Here is a 17034-nt window from a genome sequence, read left to right as displayed (position 1 = left end):
CGAAAACATAATTTCTTACCACTAACTGTAATGATCGTTGGAATTCTAGATCCCAAAACCACAGTATAGTTATTAGGAACGCCGTAGCGATGTGCTTCAGAAATTTCGACGATCTGTGATTTCTTAAAGTGCACATAAGTCTAATTCGCTTACTTTCTGATCTCAACAATCACATACATGTTGTCTTTCGGAAATAAAAAACACCAAGTAGTTTGTATTTCCATACATTTTTCAATCGTGTTTCAGTAAATATAATATTGACATGAAAATAATGTCTTCGTACACATGCTTAAGTGTATGTCAGTTATATCATAAGAGCATTAATAATACTGTCGCGTACATGCACGAAGACAAAGAAGCGTATACGGTGAACGCACTTATCGCCCAGAGCGAGAGAAGAAGAAGAGGATCAGGAGGATCTTTAACCAGTCGGCCGCTTCTGAGCTGCCCCTCACGACCTAATAAACGGTCCCTTTCAACGTCTACCAATCTCTTTCAAACGTAACAGAGTGCTGGAGGAGCTGGGGAAGCGCTTCAACTACGGAACGATCGCTGCAACAGCTTCGACAAAGCCGTTGACTTCCCGGTCTCCCACCATCTGCCGTGTGTAACTTCGACATGCCCGAAGAAGCAAGCGTTTCCAGGACGGCACCATCTGGCCCGCTTCCGTACTACCGAGTTCCACCGCTCTTCGGAGGAAAAGCCGAAGATGTCGACGCCTGGCTCACCAAGTACAAACGTGTGGGCAAGTCCAACGGTTGGGATGCAGCCGCTATGCTAGCCAACGTAGTGTTCTCCCTTACCGACACCGCACTGGTATGGTACGAGAACCACGAGGACGCACTCACGACGTGGGAACTTTTTGTTGAAGAGCTCAGGGCGTGTTTCGGCGGCTCGGTTGCTAGAAAGGAGCGGGCTGAGCAAACCCTGTCGCAACGGGCACAGCTACCAGGTGAGACATGCACCACTTACATAGACGAAGTGTTAAGGCTGTGCAAGGTGGTCTGTGCTACCATGTCGGAAGAGGACAAAGTTGGGCATCTGCCCAAAGGGATAGCTGAGGACGTGTATAATTTTCTAATTGGAAAAGAAAGCCTCAGTTCTGTGTCCGACGTCATTCAGCATTGCCGAACATTTGAGACGCTCAAGATGCGTCGAATTGCGCCCAAGTTTGGTCGGCTGGCTAACGTTACAACTGTTGCCAGTGTGAACACGAATCCTGGCCTCGACCTTTTTTCTACAATTCAACAGATTGTTTGTGAGGAAATGTCCCACCGAGAAATGTCGTGTTCGACAGCTGACCATCGCAAATTGTGTCTGCCACGTGAGGCTATGGATGTGCCTCCTTTGACCCCATGGCAACCGACGATGAGCGTGGCAACTGTGGAGTACAGCCCAGCACCACAGTCAAGGATGACAACCAGATTCTCCGCGTCACGGTATGACCGACGCTCTCAGCGCATGCCTCCTCGACACCCGACATTTCGGTACGACTCACCCAACCAGCACATCCGTCACACAAGAGCAAATGATGACACTCTATTCATCGACGAGCGACCGACGTTTCAACCTCGGCCGGTGTGCTATTCCTGTGGTGTGCCAGGCCACATATCGCAATTTCGCAACGGTCGGGTGACTCCTCGGTATTACCAACCATCTGACTTTTCACGACCCTTCGAACAGCCTCATGGTGTCCGGCGGCCGGCCAACATACCACCTGATGAGAACTATTGGCCCAACAGCTTCCGCAACCACTTTCCGGCATCTGACAGGAGTTTAACGCCCCCACCGTGACCTCGTGCTCATCGTTCTCCTTTACCGCTGCGTCGCAAAGCGCCCTCTTCGCCACCGGAAAACTAGCCAGCGCGGGCAATGGGGGTGAGGTCGCTGGAAACGTGCTACTGAGAGAAATACCTCCTGTGTGTATGTTTAATAACAAAGTGCGTGTTTTGGTGGATCATGTGTCTGTGATGGCCTTGGTGGACACAGGTGCAACGATTTCCGTGATGAGTGCTTCCTTTAAAGACGTGTTAGGGCGCAAAGTTGTTTTTACCTGGGATGAAACTTCGACGTTTTGTGGAGTGAGTGGAAAGCCATTGCGCCCTATTGGTGTGTGTAGTGCTGAGGTAATTTTGGGAGGCCTTATGATAACGACAGAGTTTGCGATTATTCCTCGGTCGACACATGATGTCATTCTCGGCATGGACTTCTTGCGAGAATGTGGTGCCACTGTAGACTGTCGCACGGGGAAAGTCTTTGTGAGTGGCCAGATGCCTTCAAAACTTCTGGAAACTCCGGCAAATGACCAAACTATGCTGTGTGTCTGTGGCGATACGTTCATACCTGCGTTGTCTACCGTACGTGTTCCTGTTGTTTGTCGCGGCGCGGATTCTGACAGCTTCGATGCGAGCGTAGAACCAATGCACATAAACTGCGTGAAGAAGATAGTGTTGGTTCTCTATTGTGTGGTGTCGATGGATGGCGGACGAACTGTCCTATGGACTGTAAACTGTTGCTCTGAGCCCGTGACAATACCCAATGGTTTGAATATAGCTTCGGTCAGCAAAGAACACGAGACCTTATCAGTGGTCGAGCTCACAGACGTGCCGGAAGAACGTGACGGAACTGGTTGTCACAATTTGGACGGGGCGCTTATGGCAACGATAAATAAGTCGCTTAGCTCCAGCGAGCACCGAACTTTATTGAATGTGCTGTTGAAGCACGTTTCGGTACTTGGCTTTGCGCAGAAAGGCAAAGTAATCCCTATCCCCCTGTCTCCAACGCGCCATACCATCAACACTGGCGCGGCAAGTTCGATTCGCCAAAAACCATATCGTGTTTCCCCGTCAGTAAGACAAATTATCAACGACCAAGTGCAGGAAATGATGCAAAAGGGAGTGGTACAAGAGCCAGCCAGTCCGTGGGCAGCACCGGTAATCCTTGTTAAGAAGAAAGATCGATCTTGGAGATTTTGCGTTGACTATCGCCGACTGAATGCCGTGACTAAAAAGGACGTATACCCGCTGCCACGTATAGAGGACGCATTAGACTGCTTACATTCGGCCTCTTATTTTTCCTCCGTAGACATACGATCCGGTTATTGGCAAATTCCGATGCACCCAGAGGACAAGGAAAAGACTGCCTTTGTAACCCCTAATGGGCTCTTTGAATTCAACGTGATGCCATTTGGACTGTGCAATGCACCGGCCCCGTTCGAGAGGTTTATGCACATCATCCTGCGTGGCTTGAAGTGGAACATCTGCATGTGCTACCTCGACGATGTCGTCATCTTTGGCTGCACGTTCAGTGAAGACAACTCTCGTCTGGATACTGTTTTGAACTGCATCCGAAACGCTGGCCTAATTTTAAACTCGAAGAAATGCCACTTTGGAGACCACCAGACGGTTGTGCTCGGGCATCTCGTTGACAAGGATGGCATCCGCCCTGACCCACAGAAGACAGCAGCAGTTGAGGCGTTCAATGCGCCGCGTTCCGTTCAGGAGCTTCGTAGTTTCCTGGGGCTTTGTTCATACTTCCGCCGCTTTATTCCGAAGTTTGCCGACGTTGCGTATCCTCTCACATGCCTCTTACGAAAGTACAATTTCTTTGAGTGGACTCCGGAGTGCGATTCTTCATTCGTTCAATTGAATTTTTTGCTGACGTCACGACCCGTCTTTCAGCACTTCAGTCCTTCTGCTCCGACAGAGCTTCATACGGATGCTAGCGGCATAGGTACACAAAACTACACTGTTACCGCACAAGAATGCCTGGCGGTATTATTTGCAATTCAGCGGTTTAGGTCTTACCTGCACGGACGCCCATTCACAGTCGTAACCGACCACCACTCGTTGTGTTGGCTTGTCAACCTTCGTGACCCTTGTGGCCGCCTTGCGCGCTGGGCACTCCGGCTACAAGAATACAGTTTTACCGTCGCTTACAAGAGTGGTCGTCGACATGCTGACGCGGACTGTCTTTCACGTACGCCACTTAGCACAAAGGATTGTGCATCCGATGACCTTGACCAGCTTGTAGCGTCTGTGTCGCCTACGTTCCCGGACTATCCCAGTTTCAGAGCAGAACAGCGGAAAGGTGCTAAACTAGCACCACTATTCGCCGCTGCATCCGCTTCCACTAGTGCACGCCGTTTCTGTATGCGTGATGGACTGCTGTTCAAAAGGAACCTCTCCAGCAGTGGCGCGCGTTTCCTTCTAGTGGTCCCGGAGAGCCTGCGAACAGTTGTTATGAGTGTCATGCACGACGACCCTACATCTGGACATTTAGGTTTGGCGCGGACGCTTCACCGGAATAAACAGCGCTTTTATTGGCGTGGTATGCAGAAGTCTGTTGAGAGTTATGTGACAAGCTGCATGCAATGTAAGCGTCACAAACGTCCATCAACTGGTCCAGCTGGTCTTCTACAGCCGATGCCTACTCCAAGCGCACCTTTCGAACCAGTGGGCATTGACTTTCTGGGCCCCTTCCCAAAATTGGCTAAGGGCAACCGATGGATAATTGTTTGCGTCGACTACCACACGCGCTACTGTGAGACGGCAGCCGTCCCCTCCGCAACTACCAGTGAAGTCTCGTCGTTTTTGTTACAGTACGTCATCCTCCAACATGGCCCACCTCGCCTGATTATCAGTGATCGTGGACGACAATTCACAGCGGTTGTCGTGGAAAAGCTACACCGTTAAGTGAATCCCGCCTGCATCACTCGACACCATACCACCCCCAAACTAATGGGCTGACGGAGCGTACCAACCGCACCATTATCAACATGTTGCCTATGTATGTCTCATGCCACCACAAGAACTGGGATGACGTACTCCCGTTCATTACTTACGCGTTCAAAACCGCGAAGCGTGAAATTGCAGGCTATAGCCCTTTCTTTTCGCTTTATGCACGTTCACCCCGGCACACATTCGACACAATATTGCCTTTCTGTGACCACGACAACGTCACTGTCGCCGAGACTCTGCCTCGCCGAAGAGGCGCGTCGCATAGCTCCACTAGGCACATTGGCATCGCAAGACAAAGCAAAGGCACGCTATGACATTCACCATCGACCAGTGATTTATCGCCGTGGTGATCTGGTGTGGTTGTGGACTCGGATGCGCAAGCGCGGGTTATGCCACAAGTTTTCGGCCACTTACGCTGGACCTTTCGTCATCGTCGACAGACTTACAGAGGTCAACTATGTAATAGCTCGTCTCACGGCGAGCGGTCGACGAGCTGCCAAAACTCAAGTGGTTCATGTGGCGCGCCTGAAACTGTACACGGCACGTCAACTCGACTGACTCGTCCGGCGGCCTTCGCCTGCGCGGAGAGAAATGTTGCGTACATGCACGAAGACAAAGAAGTGTATACGATGAACGCACTTGTCGCCCAGAGCGAGAGAAGAAGAAGAGGATCAGGAGGATCTTTAACCAGTCGGCCGCTTCTGAGCTGCCCCTCACGACCTAATAAATGGCCCCTTTCAACGTCTACCAGTCTCTTTCAAACGTAACAATATAATAATAATAATAATAATAATACTAATAATAATAATAATAATAATAATAATAATAATAATAATAATAATAATAATAATAATAATAATAATAATAATAATAATAATAATAATAATAATCTAGGGTCTTCAGGGGCGCTTCTCACCACCATGCACGCATAAATTTTGAATATGTATTTAAAACTAACAACCATAGAATCGATCGCTTACGGTGAAGTGGTACCTCAAACACTTACATTGACGTGCCAATTTTCCATTTGCATGGACGGGGACGGTTCCATTAGCCGATCAGTGGACACTGAAAGCAGTACAGGAGATAAACTCATCGGAACGTTCTAGTGAGCGTTTGGAAGCGTATTTAAATATCAGTTACACTTTTACAACAGAAACACGGTTTGGAGCGGCAGCTGCCAAGTGTGCGCCCCTCTCCCTCATTCCCCGCCACCGGTAGGTCATGGCGAGCGAAGACGTGATAGGGGGGGAGAGAGAAGGGTTTATGTGCAGCCATGCCTCCCACCCCACCACTTCTTGCTGTCACAACGCTAGCTGTCACGTTGAGACAGCGGCATAGGTAAAAAAAATCGGGAGAGGGGAAGAAAAGAGCACCCCGTTTATTTCAGAGAAGGAGGCGGGGGGGGGCGGGCCGACAAATAGTATTTTGCTCCATGTGTGCCACTGCGAAAAAAATTCGCCGGGAAAACGCAGGGGGGTCACGGGCTCGGTTTGCCATCCCCTGGCTACGTCTGTGCATAGAGAGGTAAAGGAACGGACACCCGGTCAGATACCTGTCTTCGTTAATGAGCAGGAATGCACGCCATTTATGCTTTTCTACTCACAAGCAAAGCCACTGCTGCAAAAGCATTGCCCTTGATATCTGTACTTGTTGGCATTGCGTTGCAGAGACTCAGAGATGAGCATCGCTCTAGACAAGAGTCCAGAAACTTTTTTTGTTATGCAAAACAAGATACACACAACTGCATAACTAATAATAAAATAAATAATAATAAATAATAAAATAATAATAAATAATAAAAGCTAATAATAAAATGGTCTTATTTGACATGAAAAGTTGTAATTACATTTGATTGTAATTGTGACGATATTTGTATAATGACTCGTTAGAGCTGCCCCCTGCACCGTTATTTTGCTTAAGCTTGTAAACGAGCAGTTCAAACGGGCCTAGTTGTTCTGCAGGCTCACTCCCAGCTTCACGCGAGCACATGTGCAGCGGTTGCATAATTGCCTTGTTGGTAGATATTGTGTGCATTGTATGCTTATTCTCCTTTGGGATTTGTATACTGGATAGTTTCCTCGTGTCGGGAAGCTCTGCTGCATTTATCGAGTGGAGGATGATGCCTCGCTGTATGTTGCCGCTCCAAATAGCCTCATCGGACGCGCACCTTCGTGTCCGCTCTCAAGAGTGATTTCTTCCTTCATTTATAAATTACTCGTGTTTTTCGCATACTTCAATGTTGAGTGTACTTCAGAAGACAATCCACGATTCCATATTGTGACAAGTAGTGACTGGTGCTATACGAAACTGAAGGCGTTAGCCTTTTGACGGGCTACTGAACAGTGAAGAGCCGATGCCAAACTTCGGTAAGTTGAAGAAAATTGCCGAACTACGTAACTTGGTTAGTTCATTGCATGACAACTGGTATGCAGGTAGCGATGGCCTGGGCGGGGTGTTGGCACAGCGAGGATGATGAACCAGAGACTCAATAGGCATATATGTTTTGCGGTGGTTCATTTTATATCACTGTAAGAACCAGGCGCGCATTGATTACATGCGTTGCGCTACGCGATGTATCCTTCGGTCATGCAAGCCTCGGGTCGTGCTGTTATTCTTTCGCTGTTTACTGCACGAGTTTATCCTTTGATTATCTTTGATTACCCGTCGCCATGTAAAAGTGTCTGTTTTTACACATACGGGTGTCGCGAGAGCAGTTTACGTTCACCCAAAATTGATAGTTTGTGCGTTATTACGCGCAAAATAAGCGCACAACTGGGCACGTAGACAGAAAAATGCACGGCCCTGTCAAGCACACACGAAGTATATGTTTTTGTGGAAGCGCTTCAAATCCTTTTGGCCAGAAAGCCATGTAATTTCTCTCTAGTTAGAATTTCATCCTAGCTGCCTCATAAATATTTTAAGAGAGCTAACTTGGAGTATACGTATTTCAGTAAACCACACTATGTGCTAAAACTAAGAGTACACTCCTACCGCTGCATTGAAGTTGTGTTCATATCGAGTAGAGTTAATAGAAGAATATATAAGTTCAATTAGGTTACGCTGATACATGACAAACTTCGTTGCAATATTTTGTGAGCATTTGTTAGTTATGTAAATATTTGTTTTCTTTTTGAAGCATACCAGGTTCTCCATCACAAATAGCTTACACTGTACTCATGTAGTATTACTGTTGCTTGTCAGGCAGGCAGTATGCTCGTCAGGCAGGCAGTATGCCCGGTCAAACGATCTCGTCCTTGTGTCGCAGATTGCGACGAACTAATTAGTGACCATGGCCCACGCAAAAATGTGAAAGGCAATGTCATTCCTGCCAGTGGGAACCTGTCTACGTCGTTAAGCGCTCGTTCACAAGTACCAACAAGTGTGAATCTACAGGAGCGACAAATTGATGAGCAGTATGTACACACATCACAACAGGTTATGTCTGATCACCTTCATGCAGAAGATCGCACAAGTGAAGCATTACCAGGGTCAGTGCCTGATCACTTCAACGCAGATGTGGCAGAAACTGCTAACACTTGTGAAGTGCAGGAATCTACAAACTTCGACCCTGAATGCAATTTAGAGGTTACAAGCGTTGAAGAAGGGAAGGCAACCCTAATTTATTATTTTTATGCAGGTTGTGATGCAGAGAATTTTCACACAGTTGAGCTGTCCATAGGGCCCTCACTACAGAGCCTGAGCCCATGGTATTACCATCGTTCATTTTACTTGAGCGTCCGCGAAGCCTTTGCCAGGACCACTGTTACTTTTCTTGCACTGTAAGATATGTTGATGCAGGAACCCAAACATCATTTTACAGTGTGCTTTCACTACTGCCTGGTCAGTACCATTTTACACTGGCTTGAGCTGTAAAACATTTTGCTAATTGGTCAAGGTAGCGGACACTGAAGTCAGCGCTGAGTTCAAATTAGGTATCAGTGATGCCATTTTGCTAACTATATTGCGACTTAGACTGGGCTTACAGCATGCTGAATCGGCATATTGTTTTTTTATATCTGTTTCACTTGCTGGTAAATTTTTCCACACTGTTCTTCTATCTGTAGCTCGCATTTCTAGAAAACATTTGATAATCTGGCTGCCGCAAAACAATAGAACGGTCACTTCCGAAAACATCCAAAGAGAGTGAATACAAGGCTACTAAATGCATTATTGATTGCACCGAGGTGCACATGCAGCGCCCGAAGAAGATCAATGCTCGTGCCAAGACGTATAAGACAGATAATGGCTGATCGGGGCTTCACCATGAGTGAGGAAATGAAAGCAAAAGACATTCGCCTATATATGCCGGCTTTCACGCAAGAAAGAAAAAGGGTCGAAGAAGCGGATGTAACGAGAACAAGATGAATTGCTTCGCTAAGGATACATGTGGAAAGGGCAATCAATTGTGTCAAGACATTCATAATAAAGGCCAGTGTCCCAATTCATCACAAGAAACTTGTAAATGACAGTGTTGTAGTTTGTGCTGGACTTTGCGATTCAAAGTCGTGTTTGATCCGCCCTGGGCAGTGATGCCATGTGAGAAGCTTTGTGAATAAAGTTCAATTGCTAAGCAAAAGTAGTAATGGGTACAGGATTGCTTTCAGGCGCAATTGGTGCGAAAAGGGGCTTCATTTTGTCATTTTATTCTTTTCGGTGTACACTTGCACTCTTCATGGGGAATATGCTGTGTAACCCGCAATTTGTTTTTGTGCATTTAATGAAAACAGTGTAGTGTCACAACTTGCTGAAACCATTTGCTATTTAGTGTGCATGTGCGAAGCATTCGTAGTCCATTTTTGAACTCCAATGAATATTCACAAGACAGGGTTCTTAAGAAGCAGAGAAATTTGAGGAAGTTTGTACTGATACTTAATGGTATTAGGAGCGCATTAGCAGACGAGATATGAAAGACAAGCTCGTTTTTGTACTCTGTTTTTTGTATTATGTCTGCTTACGGGCTCTTAATACCACTGTAGAAGGCTCTTGTGTTTCATTTGCAAATATTCAGAATTTGCATGTTCAGTGTATTATTCCCTTTGAAAAAAAGTATTCACAACTTGCAAGGTTGTCAATTTATTTTATTCACCAGCAACATCAGTGAGTTTTCCTTTTTTGTGATATCACATGCATTTAACAAATTGACTCTTGTGAAGTTGACCATATATTGTAATATCGTAACACCTTCTGCTTTGAATGCTGTAACAGTATCCCTGAATGGAATGTTTTGTTCTAACTTTACATCCTTGCTACACGTTTTGAAGACCAACTGCAAAAAAAACTGTACATGGCAACTTTAGCCCTGTTTGAAGCAGTGTAAATATAGGGCAGCTTTTACAAAATACCTTGCTAGTATTAGTCGTAGCATTGCAAGATTGTTGCCCAGGTAGCCATACAAAAGCTGAAATGAAACACCAATACTTCTCACTGAGGGTAACACCTAAGATGGAATGCATGGCTCCTTGACAAAATGTATGCCTTTGTGTTCTTTAACGTTATATAACAGTAAAACAATATCATGAATATTCTCGTAGCATCGCCAAGATTGCTTCGTTCTTATAATAAACAAGTTCAGCCAAAATAAAAATCTGTTGCAGTTTGCCTTTAAATTAAACAATTGATAAAACTCTACATACTGTACATATATGGCGTTAAAACACTAATAAGGCTTTCAGGTGAAAAGAAGGAGCAGTTGCATCATTATCCCTGCGCTTATACAGCCCCAGATTACTGAAAGTAAAAGTGTTCAAAACAAACAAGACACTGGACGTTAACTCTTACAGTCACTATTTACACAGCAGTGTTTAGACACATGGCAGATGCTTCAAGTGCTGTCAAGCTTTTTAAGCCCTGACTCGAAAGTATGATTAAGAGCAAAAACCACGCACTGATACAGGGCTGGAGGTTTGGGTATTCTGGGTCATATCAAAGGACTCCTGACACCAAATTCGGAAACTTGAGATTCGTTTGTTGTTTGATGGTCCTGCATGCGGGGACACCACCGACCGACTACTGGTGGCGAGCGCAGACTAGAAAATATTTTGATTTGGTTTTAAAGCAAGGGTGTGTGCTCTTCCGAGTATTCAAGTGATATCGGTATTTTCTGTGGTTTGACGTAGACTGGAACTCCATTTGTGACGTTTACAATACCCTGACGGGCACTCAGCGAGAAATATTGTTCGTCACCCTCCCCCCCCCCCCTTTGTTGTCAGGCGACTCTCAAGGTGGTTTTGGCTGCTTGTGCCAGGAATGCTTTTTTTGTTTCTCATGGGGACAAGCTCAAAGCACCCACATCGTTTCATTCTTCACCGCACAAAGGTCCCTCCATTTGAACAAAGTCTCGGGCGCTGCTCCGCTGTGGGGCGCTACTTTCTTACGGTATTTGGGTGGGCGTTAAGAACTGTCGCACGGTTATTCTGAATTAATGCTGCTGACATTATTAATACGATGAGTTACAACAATTACGATATAATTTTGGCATTAAAACACGCAAAGCATCAAATTACTGTAAACACTCACAAGCGAAACTCTTGCTGTCAGGGGCCTTTTACAAGAACTGTTCTCCTTCCTGTCAACATATAAAAAACATAATAAATTATTTTAAAGAGTAAACTGCTAAGTAATTTCCCTGGATTTCAATATTACGTCGAAATGCTTAAAAACCTGTCTTATGCTTCGAGTGCTGTTGAGATTTCAGTTTCAAAGACATCTCCCACAGCTGGTAGGTAAAACGAAAAGTAAGAGCTGCGCACTTTTTCAAGGCTGGTGCTTAGGTATTCTGGGACATAATTTATGTTGATGAGAACAGTTTTCCTCTTGGTCCAGATATAAAAATACAATGATTTTTTACTACAATACATGGACGATTGCACCTGACTATAGTAACCCCCCTTGCCTGACTTAGAAAGAAAATATTTATCGTCTCCTTTCCGTACATCGTATTATCCACTTTCCATCAAAAAGGAGCAGTCTTGTGTTAAGGGGCACTTAATTTCAATTATAGAATCTGTGCCAACAAGTCCATCAGGGTTTAGAGATAAGCATGGATTTCTCGGGGACACTATACTGCCTTTTCTTACTATAGTCTGTGCCAACAAGTCTATCAAGGCTTATAGATAAGTATGGATCTCTCGGGGACACTATACTGCCTGTTTTTACTATAGTCAGACCAGTTTCTCGCTGAAATGCTTAGTCAGACCAGTTTCTTGCTGAAATGCTTCCCTTGCTAGACTAGGCTCGCACTGTGTGCCATGCATAGTTACCTTGTTGCCTCTGAAGGTAGGCTTTAGAAGGCGTTCTAACGCTTTTTCTGGCAAAGTTTGCTTGCACATCGGTATGTTAGACGCCATCGATGCAGTATTTCTAACTTTCCTGCTCCCTTCCCATACACTACCACGTTGCTCCACTGTTCGATTTGCTGATCTAAGCTGTGCATTTACAGGTATGCCCACATACTTTCTGTAAAAATGGGTACAGCACTCACCGTTGTGAGGTCCCACATCACTGTCAAGGCCATCAGATAGCACACTGCGAGGTTCAGAAGTCTCACTTGTAGGGTCTGCTGGTGTAGCATTTAGTACTGTGTTTAAAATGGTACCCTGTACCTAGGCAAGACCATTTCAATGGACCTGTCTTGAAGCTTCCCAGAAGTGAATTTTGGTCCTTAAATTTTTGCAATTTGAGATGACATGACCCCTTGTGTGTTTTCTCAGGCTCCATTCGTCGTCCTAATGTGAAGTCTATTTCTTCAATTCGTCCAGGGAGCACATTCTTTTTAGAGCTACAATTCCACTCGGCACTGTTATCAGTGCACGCTGTACCAGTGAGGCCATGCCTTACAGCAAACTCTATCTTCCAGAGAAGAGCTTATGAAACAAAGGTTGCTTCTTTTATAAAACCCTTCAAGTGACACACACTAAAAACGTATGTAATGCTGATATAAATTTCAGAAAATGATGGTAAAGTTCCATTAAGTGAAGTGTTGTAAACTAAAAGTAATGTAAAATATTATTCGTGTTGAATAATTGTTTAAGTGAAACATATTGAGATTTCATATCGGTGAACTATACTCGGCTCTTCTCTGTAGCCACACACATCCATGTGCTTCAACACGTGCTTAAATACCTGCTTCTCTTGGCAATGAACGGATGTATTTGAGTGGTTTTAGTAATCTTACACGTCTTTTCTATAACCACAGTGGAGTTGCAATTAAATGTTGACAACTTTTTTATTTTAATGAACACAATTTATTTCCAACTTCTTTATTTTTGCCCATTTTTACCCAGAAGTTCACCACAGCGAAGTTAAAAAATGATAAAATGACCTTGAAAAAAGTGTGAGTAGCTGAAGCATAGGTCACAGTTGTACACTAATTTTCTTCTGTTCATTCAGCACCTAAAGAAGTGGCATCCTAAAAATTGACTTTTATAATTAAGGTAGACAAAATGACCAGCACCTAAACGCATCAGATGGAAACATGTAAAACAACGAACGAATGTGGCTGCAAGCCCATGCTGCACCTGCCATACAGGAACAGTCTCCAGTGACGACACTGCCACTGGGCTGAGGACACCCCATGCTTTGTGTGGGGGTGCACTTAGTGACTGGGACCTTTAACATCTCCTTTGATGAAGATGTAGTGCATCGATGCATCCTCGTGCACAAACAAGCAGCCTCATTCCCACTTTCAACATAGTTGTAGGCTCAGTCCTTTTGATGACATTCACATCTTCAAGGTCACATTTCTTGTTCTTTAAAAGGTATTAGATGAAATGGTGTTCTTGAACAGGTGGCCACATCTTCATCTTCTCGTTCAAGTCTTCGATGTCACCAAAATTAGGTGGTCGTAATAAAGCATCTGTACAGAATACATAACAGTAAAACATAAGCAAATAACACTCGCACCAATGTTTTTTTTTTTTACAATATAAAGACGGGTACATGTTACTGCTACTAAAAAGTAACACGAAGGTTGCACTAGTAGGGCAAAGCTGCAGTCAATAACAGAGTTAGTGTTCAACCATGCTTTCGCTAGGTTCTTGCTAATACTTCTAAGCATGGTACTTGCTAGTAGTACTTCTAAGCTCAGCTATTTTCCGGTTTTGGCCGGTTTCTCGCAGTATGTATGCATTTATGGTCTTGGTGCCAGCATCTAACGCGACTAGCAGCCGCACGATGTTATGTACTTTTAAAGCGCAGCTCTTAGGCACCCCTTTCTTCGTTAGGTAGCGTTTGTGTTGACGTCAGCATAACCAATCGAGCATCGGTGGATCTGTCGATTTCACGCACCACTTGCCTTTAACCTTGCTTTAAGCCTCTCTCATGCGCGCATGGCTCCTCAGTCGTGACTGGCTGTTATATTATTTTACTCATGTGACCAGGTGTCACTTGTTTTTTGTGAAATGTCATCTTTGGTCAAATGTGTATAGTTATGCGATCTTACGTTATTATACTCACGGATTAGATGTCACCTTATTCTTAGTGGCATGACTACTTGCAACGTAAAGTGATTGTAATCATGTGACTAGTTGTTACAAGATTTAATGTCATGACTGCATATTAGGTGATAGAACATTGTCTTAATGACGTGACTAAATATTGCATGACTGTAGTCACCTGACTAGATCTAATGTTGTTTTATTCACAGGACAAGACGTTACGTGATACATAGTAACCTGACAAGTTACATGATTTTTTTCCAATAATACTTACGTTATTTCAGTCACATAATGGTTGTAAAACGCTTTTAGTCACATGAGTAAATGTTACATGACTGTAGTCATATGACTACATCAATTGTAGTTTTAGTCACAGGACTAGACGTTACATGCTATTCAATACTGTGATCAGTAACATGTTTTTTTGTCACAATAATGCTTACATTGTTTCGGTAACATTAATGGTTGTAACATGATATTAGCCACGTGACGAAATGTTACATTTGTCACGCGACCAAATGACTGTAATCACGTGACCAGATTTAATGTGCATTTAGTCACAGGACTAGATGTTACACGTTATTTAGACACGTGACCACTAGCATAATCTTTTTTATTATTATTTATTGTCAGGTCATTTCAGTCAGGCGTGTAGTTATTACAGAATTTAACCAGAGAACTATTCATGTAACAGACTCACCAATCATATAAATTGTATGTCATGCCGGGCAAATCAGCACACATGTTCTGGGAGCCAACCAGAAAAAGAAGAGGGAATGAAACGAGCTCGTGCCCGTCCTAGATAATTTTGCTCACACTACCCGGTGCAACAAAAAGTTTGAAGACAGCTCCCCTGTTAAAGGCCTAAACATTCTGTGGGCATAGTAAGGTGAGCAGTTTCGAAAAGTCCAACACCGTTCGCTTCATATTCCCGAACACTTTACATCTCGTGAGTGTACAGGTTTTTGGATTCACACTAGCCCTCATGTTTTTTTTAAGTATAATGGCTGGTGAGCGCAATTGCCCGAAGTAACCACGTCATGTCACGAAGAATCCCGTCTCTAGAAGTAATGTGGGTTTGATCTACGCGTTTAAGTAAATGTTGCACCTATATGACCCACACTAAGATGGTGAAAGTGAAAGCATGTGCGTTACTTTGCCTTAAATTGTCTGGTTTAAATTCGTGCAGTACTACTACATACACGTGCGCGCACGCAGGAGAATACATGAAGAAAATCAGGCCCCATTCGCCTCCATTGACTCACTCTGAAAAAAAAATTAGGTAGAGGGTTCCTGCAACAAGGGACCCTCCCACGTTCGCTCACTGGACGCCTAATAAACGTTTTTTTCCCCGCCCTATCTCTCACAACACGCCTATGAGATATGTCAAACAGCTAAATTTCTTCCATGTGCTTGCACAACATGATTGGAACATCGGCATAGGCCCGTGCTTACACCATTTAAGGGCAGCACAGCGCATGTCCTTTGTGAAGAATCTGGTTATACAAATTTCGCGCACACAACTTTCAAAAAGAATCGATGAAAGATACAGCGGATAACTCTCATTACACGCTTTTGTTAGCAAGAAACGTTGTTGCAAGAGCGCTCATATGAGAAAAATTGCTCTCTGCGGAATCGCCTGGAGTACACCAATTAGGCTATATTACGCGATCAGCACTTGTATGCTGAGTTTTCACAATACTTTGCAGCAACCTGTAGTATGCGGCACCAAAGCATGGCTGTACTTTTTCTTAGGCCGAATTCCAGCAATAACGGATATCACAACTCATGCGTCCATGCAGACACCGCGCAAGAATAATAGAAATGTAACACGTACGTACCTGATGAAGTTTCTTCTGCAGTCTGCCCTGCACATGCTGTAGCCATTCTGATCTGTCGAGGAAAGTCTTCTCAATGTTGTACAGACAAACGGTACTAATTTTCACGAGAAGGAAGGCGCGAAACATGCTTACTGTGGCACTCACGTAACAAAGTCTCGTGTTCGATTCGCGGAGAGTCTGCTGGCATCGCAGTTGTTTTTTATTGTTCGCCGCGCTTGCGACAGATGGTGCAACAACAGTCATTATTGCGGTGCGCATTCAGCTCGCTGGGTTCTGGTGTATTGCCTAACGCTAGGAAATGGTCATCAGAAACTCTCATGTCCGGCTTCTGTAGACTTACGCTAGACAATGGTCATCATAAACTATAACTTCATGCCTCTATAGGCTAACGGTGGCCAATAACTACTGGAATCACAGTTGGTACGCATTAGTAAGTGCAGAATACTACTATTAGATTGTTTAATGATTGTAATGTCGAACGACATTAGCCTGTTTATAAAAGTACCACATTTTTTCATAACAGTTGCTTCGCCTTTGCGGCAAAGCTGTGCCTCTTTTTCTTTTTTGATAACTCCTTGTGAAACCCCTTTTTTGTTGTTTTTTGCCTCACGTATTCTGTGCTGCCCTATGTACTAGGGGGTCAGGGCTACTCAAGCTGTTCCCAAAAGTTTTACCTGGTTTCCTCGTATTGTTTTCTTGATGCGGAATAAAAATTCAACTTCATACTTTTAAAACTAACCAATAGCAGTAAAAAAACCCTGACCACGTGCGTATCGGAGAGTCGCTAACACAGTCACGTTGTTTACCTTTCACTTTGTGTTAGCGCGTAACCGGTCGTTGGTAAGTCGTGCAACATAAATGATACATCGATATGCGGGGTTTCATTTCTCAAAACCATCATATGATTATGAAAGAAGCCGTACTGACGGGCTCCAAAACTTTTTAGCACCTGGGGTGCTTTAACATGCACCCGAATCTGAGCACGTGGTCCTACAGCATTTCCGCCTCCATCGAAAA

Source organism: Rhipicephalus microplus, chromosome 3 (genome assembly GCF_043290135.1).
Source record: "Rhipicephalus microplus isolate Deutch F79 chromosome 3, USDA_Rmic, whole genome shotgun sequence".
Lineage (NCBI taxonomy): Eukaryota > Metazoa > Arthropoda > Arachnida > Ixodida > Ixodidae > Rhipicephalus > Rhipicephalus microplus.
The sequence above is the reverse complement of the archived record's forward strand: the minus strand, read 5'-3'. Positions refer to the sequence as shown.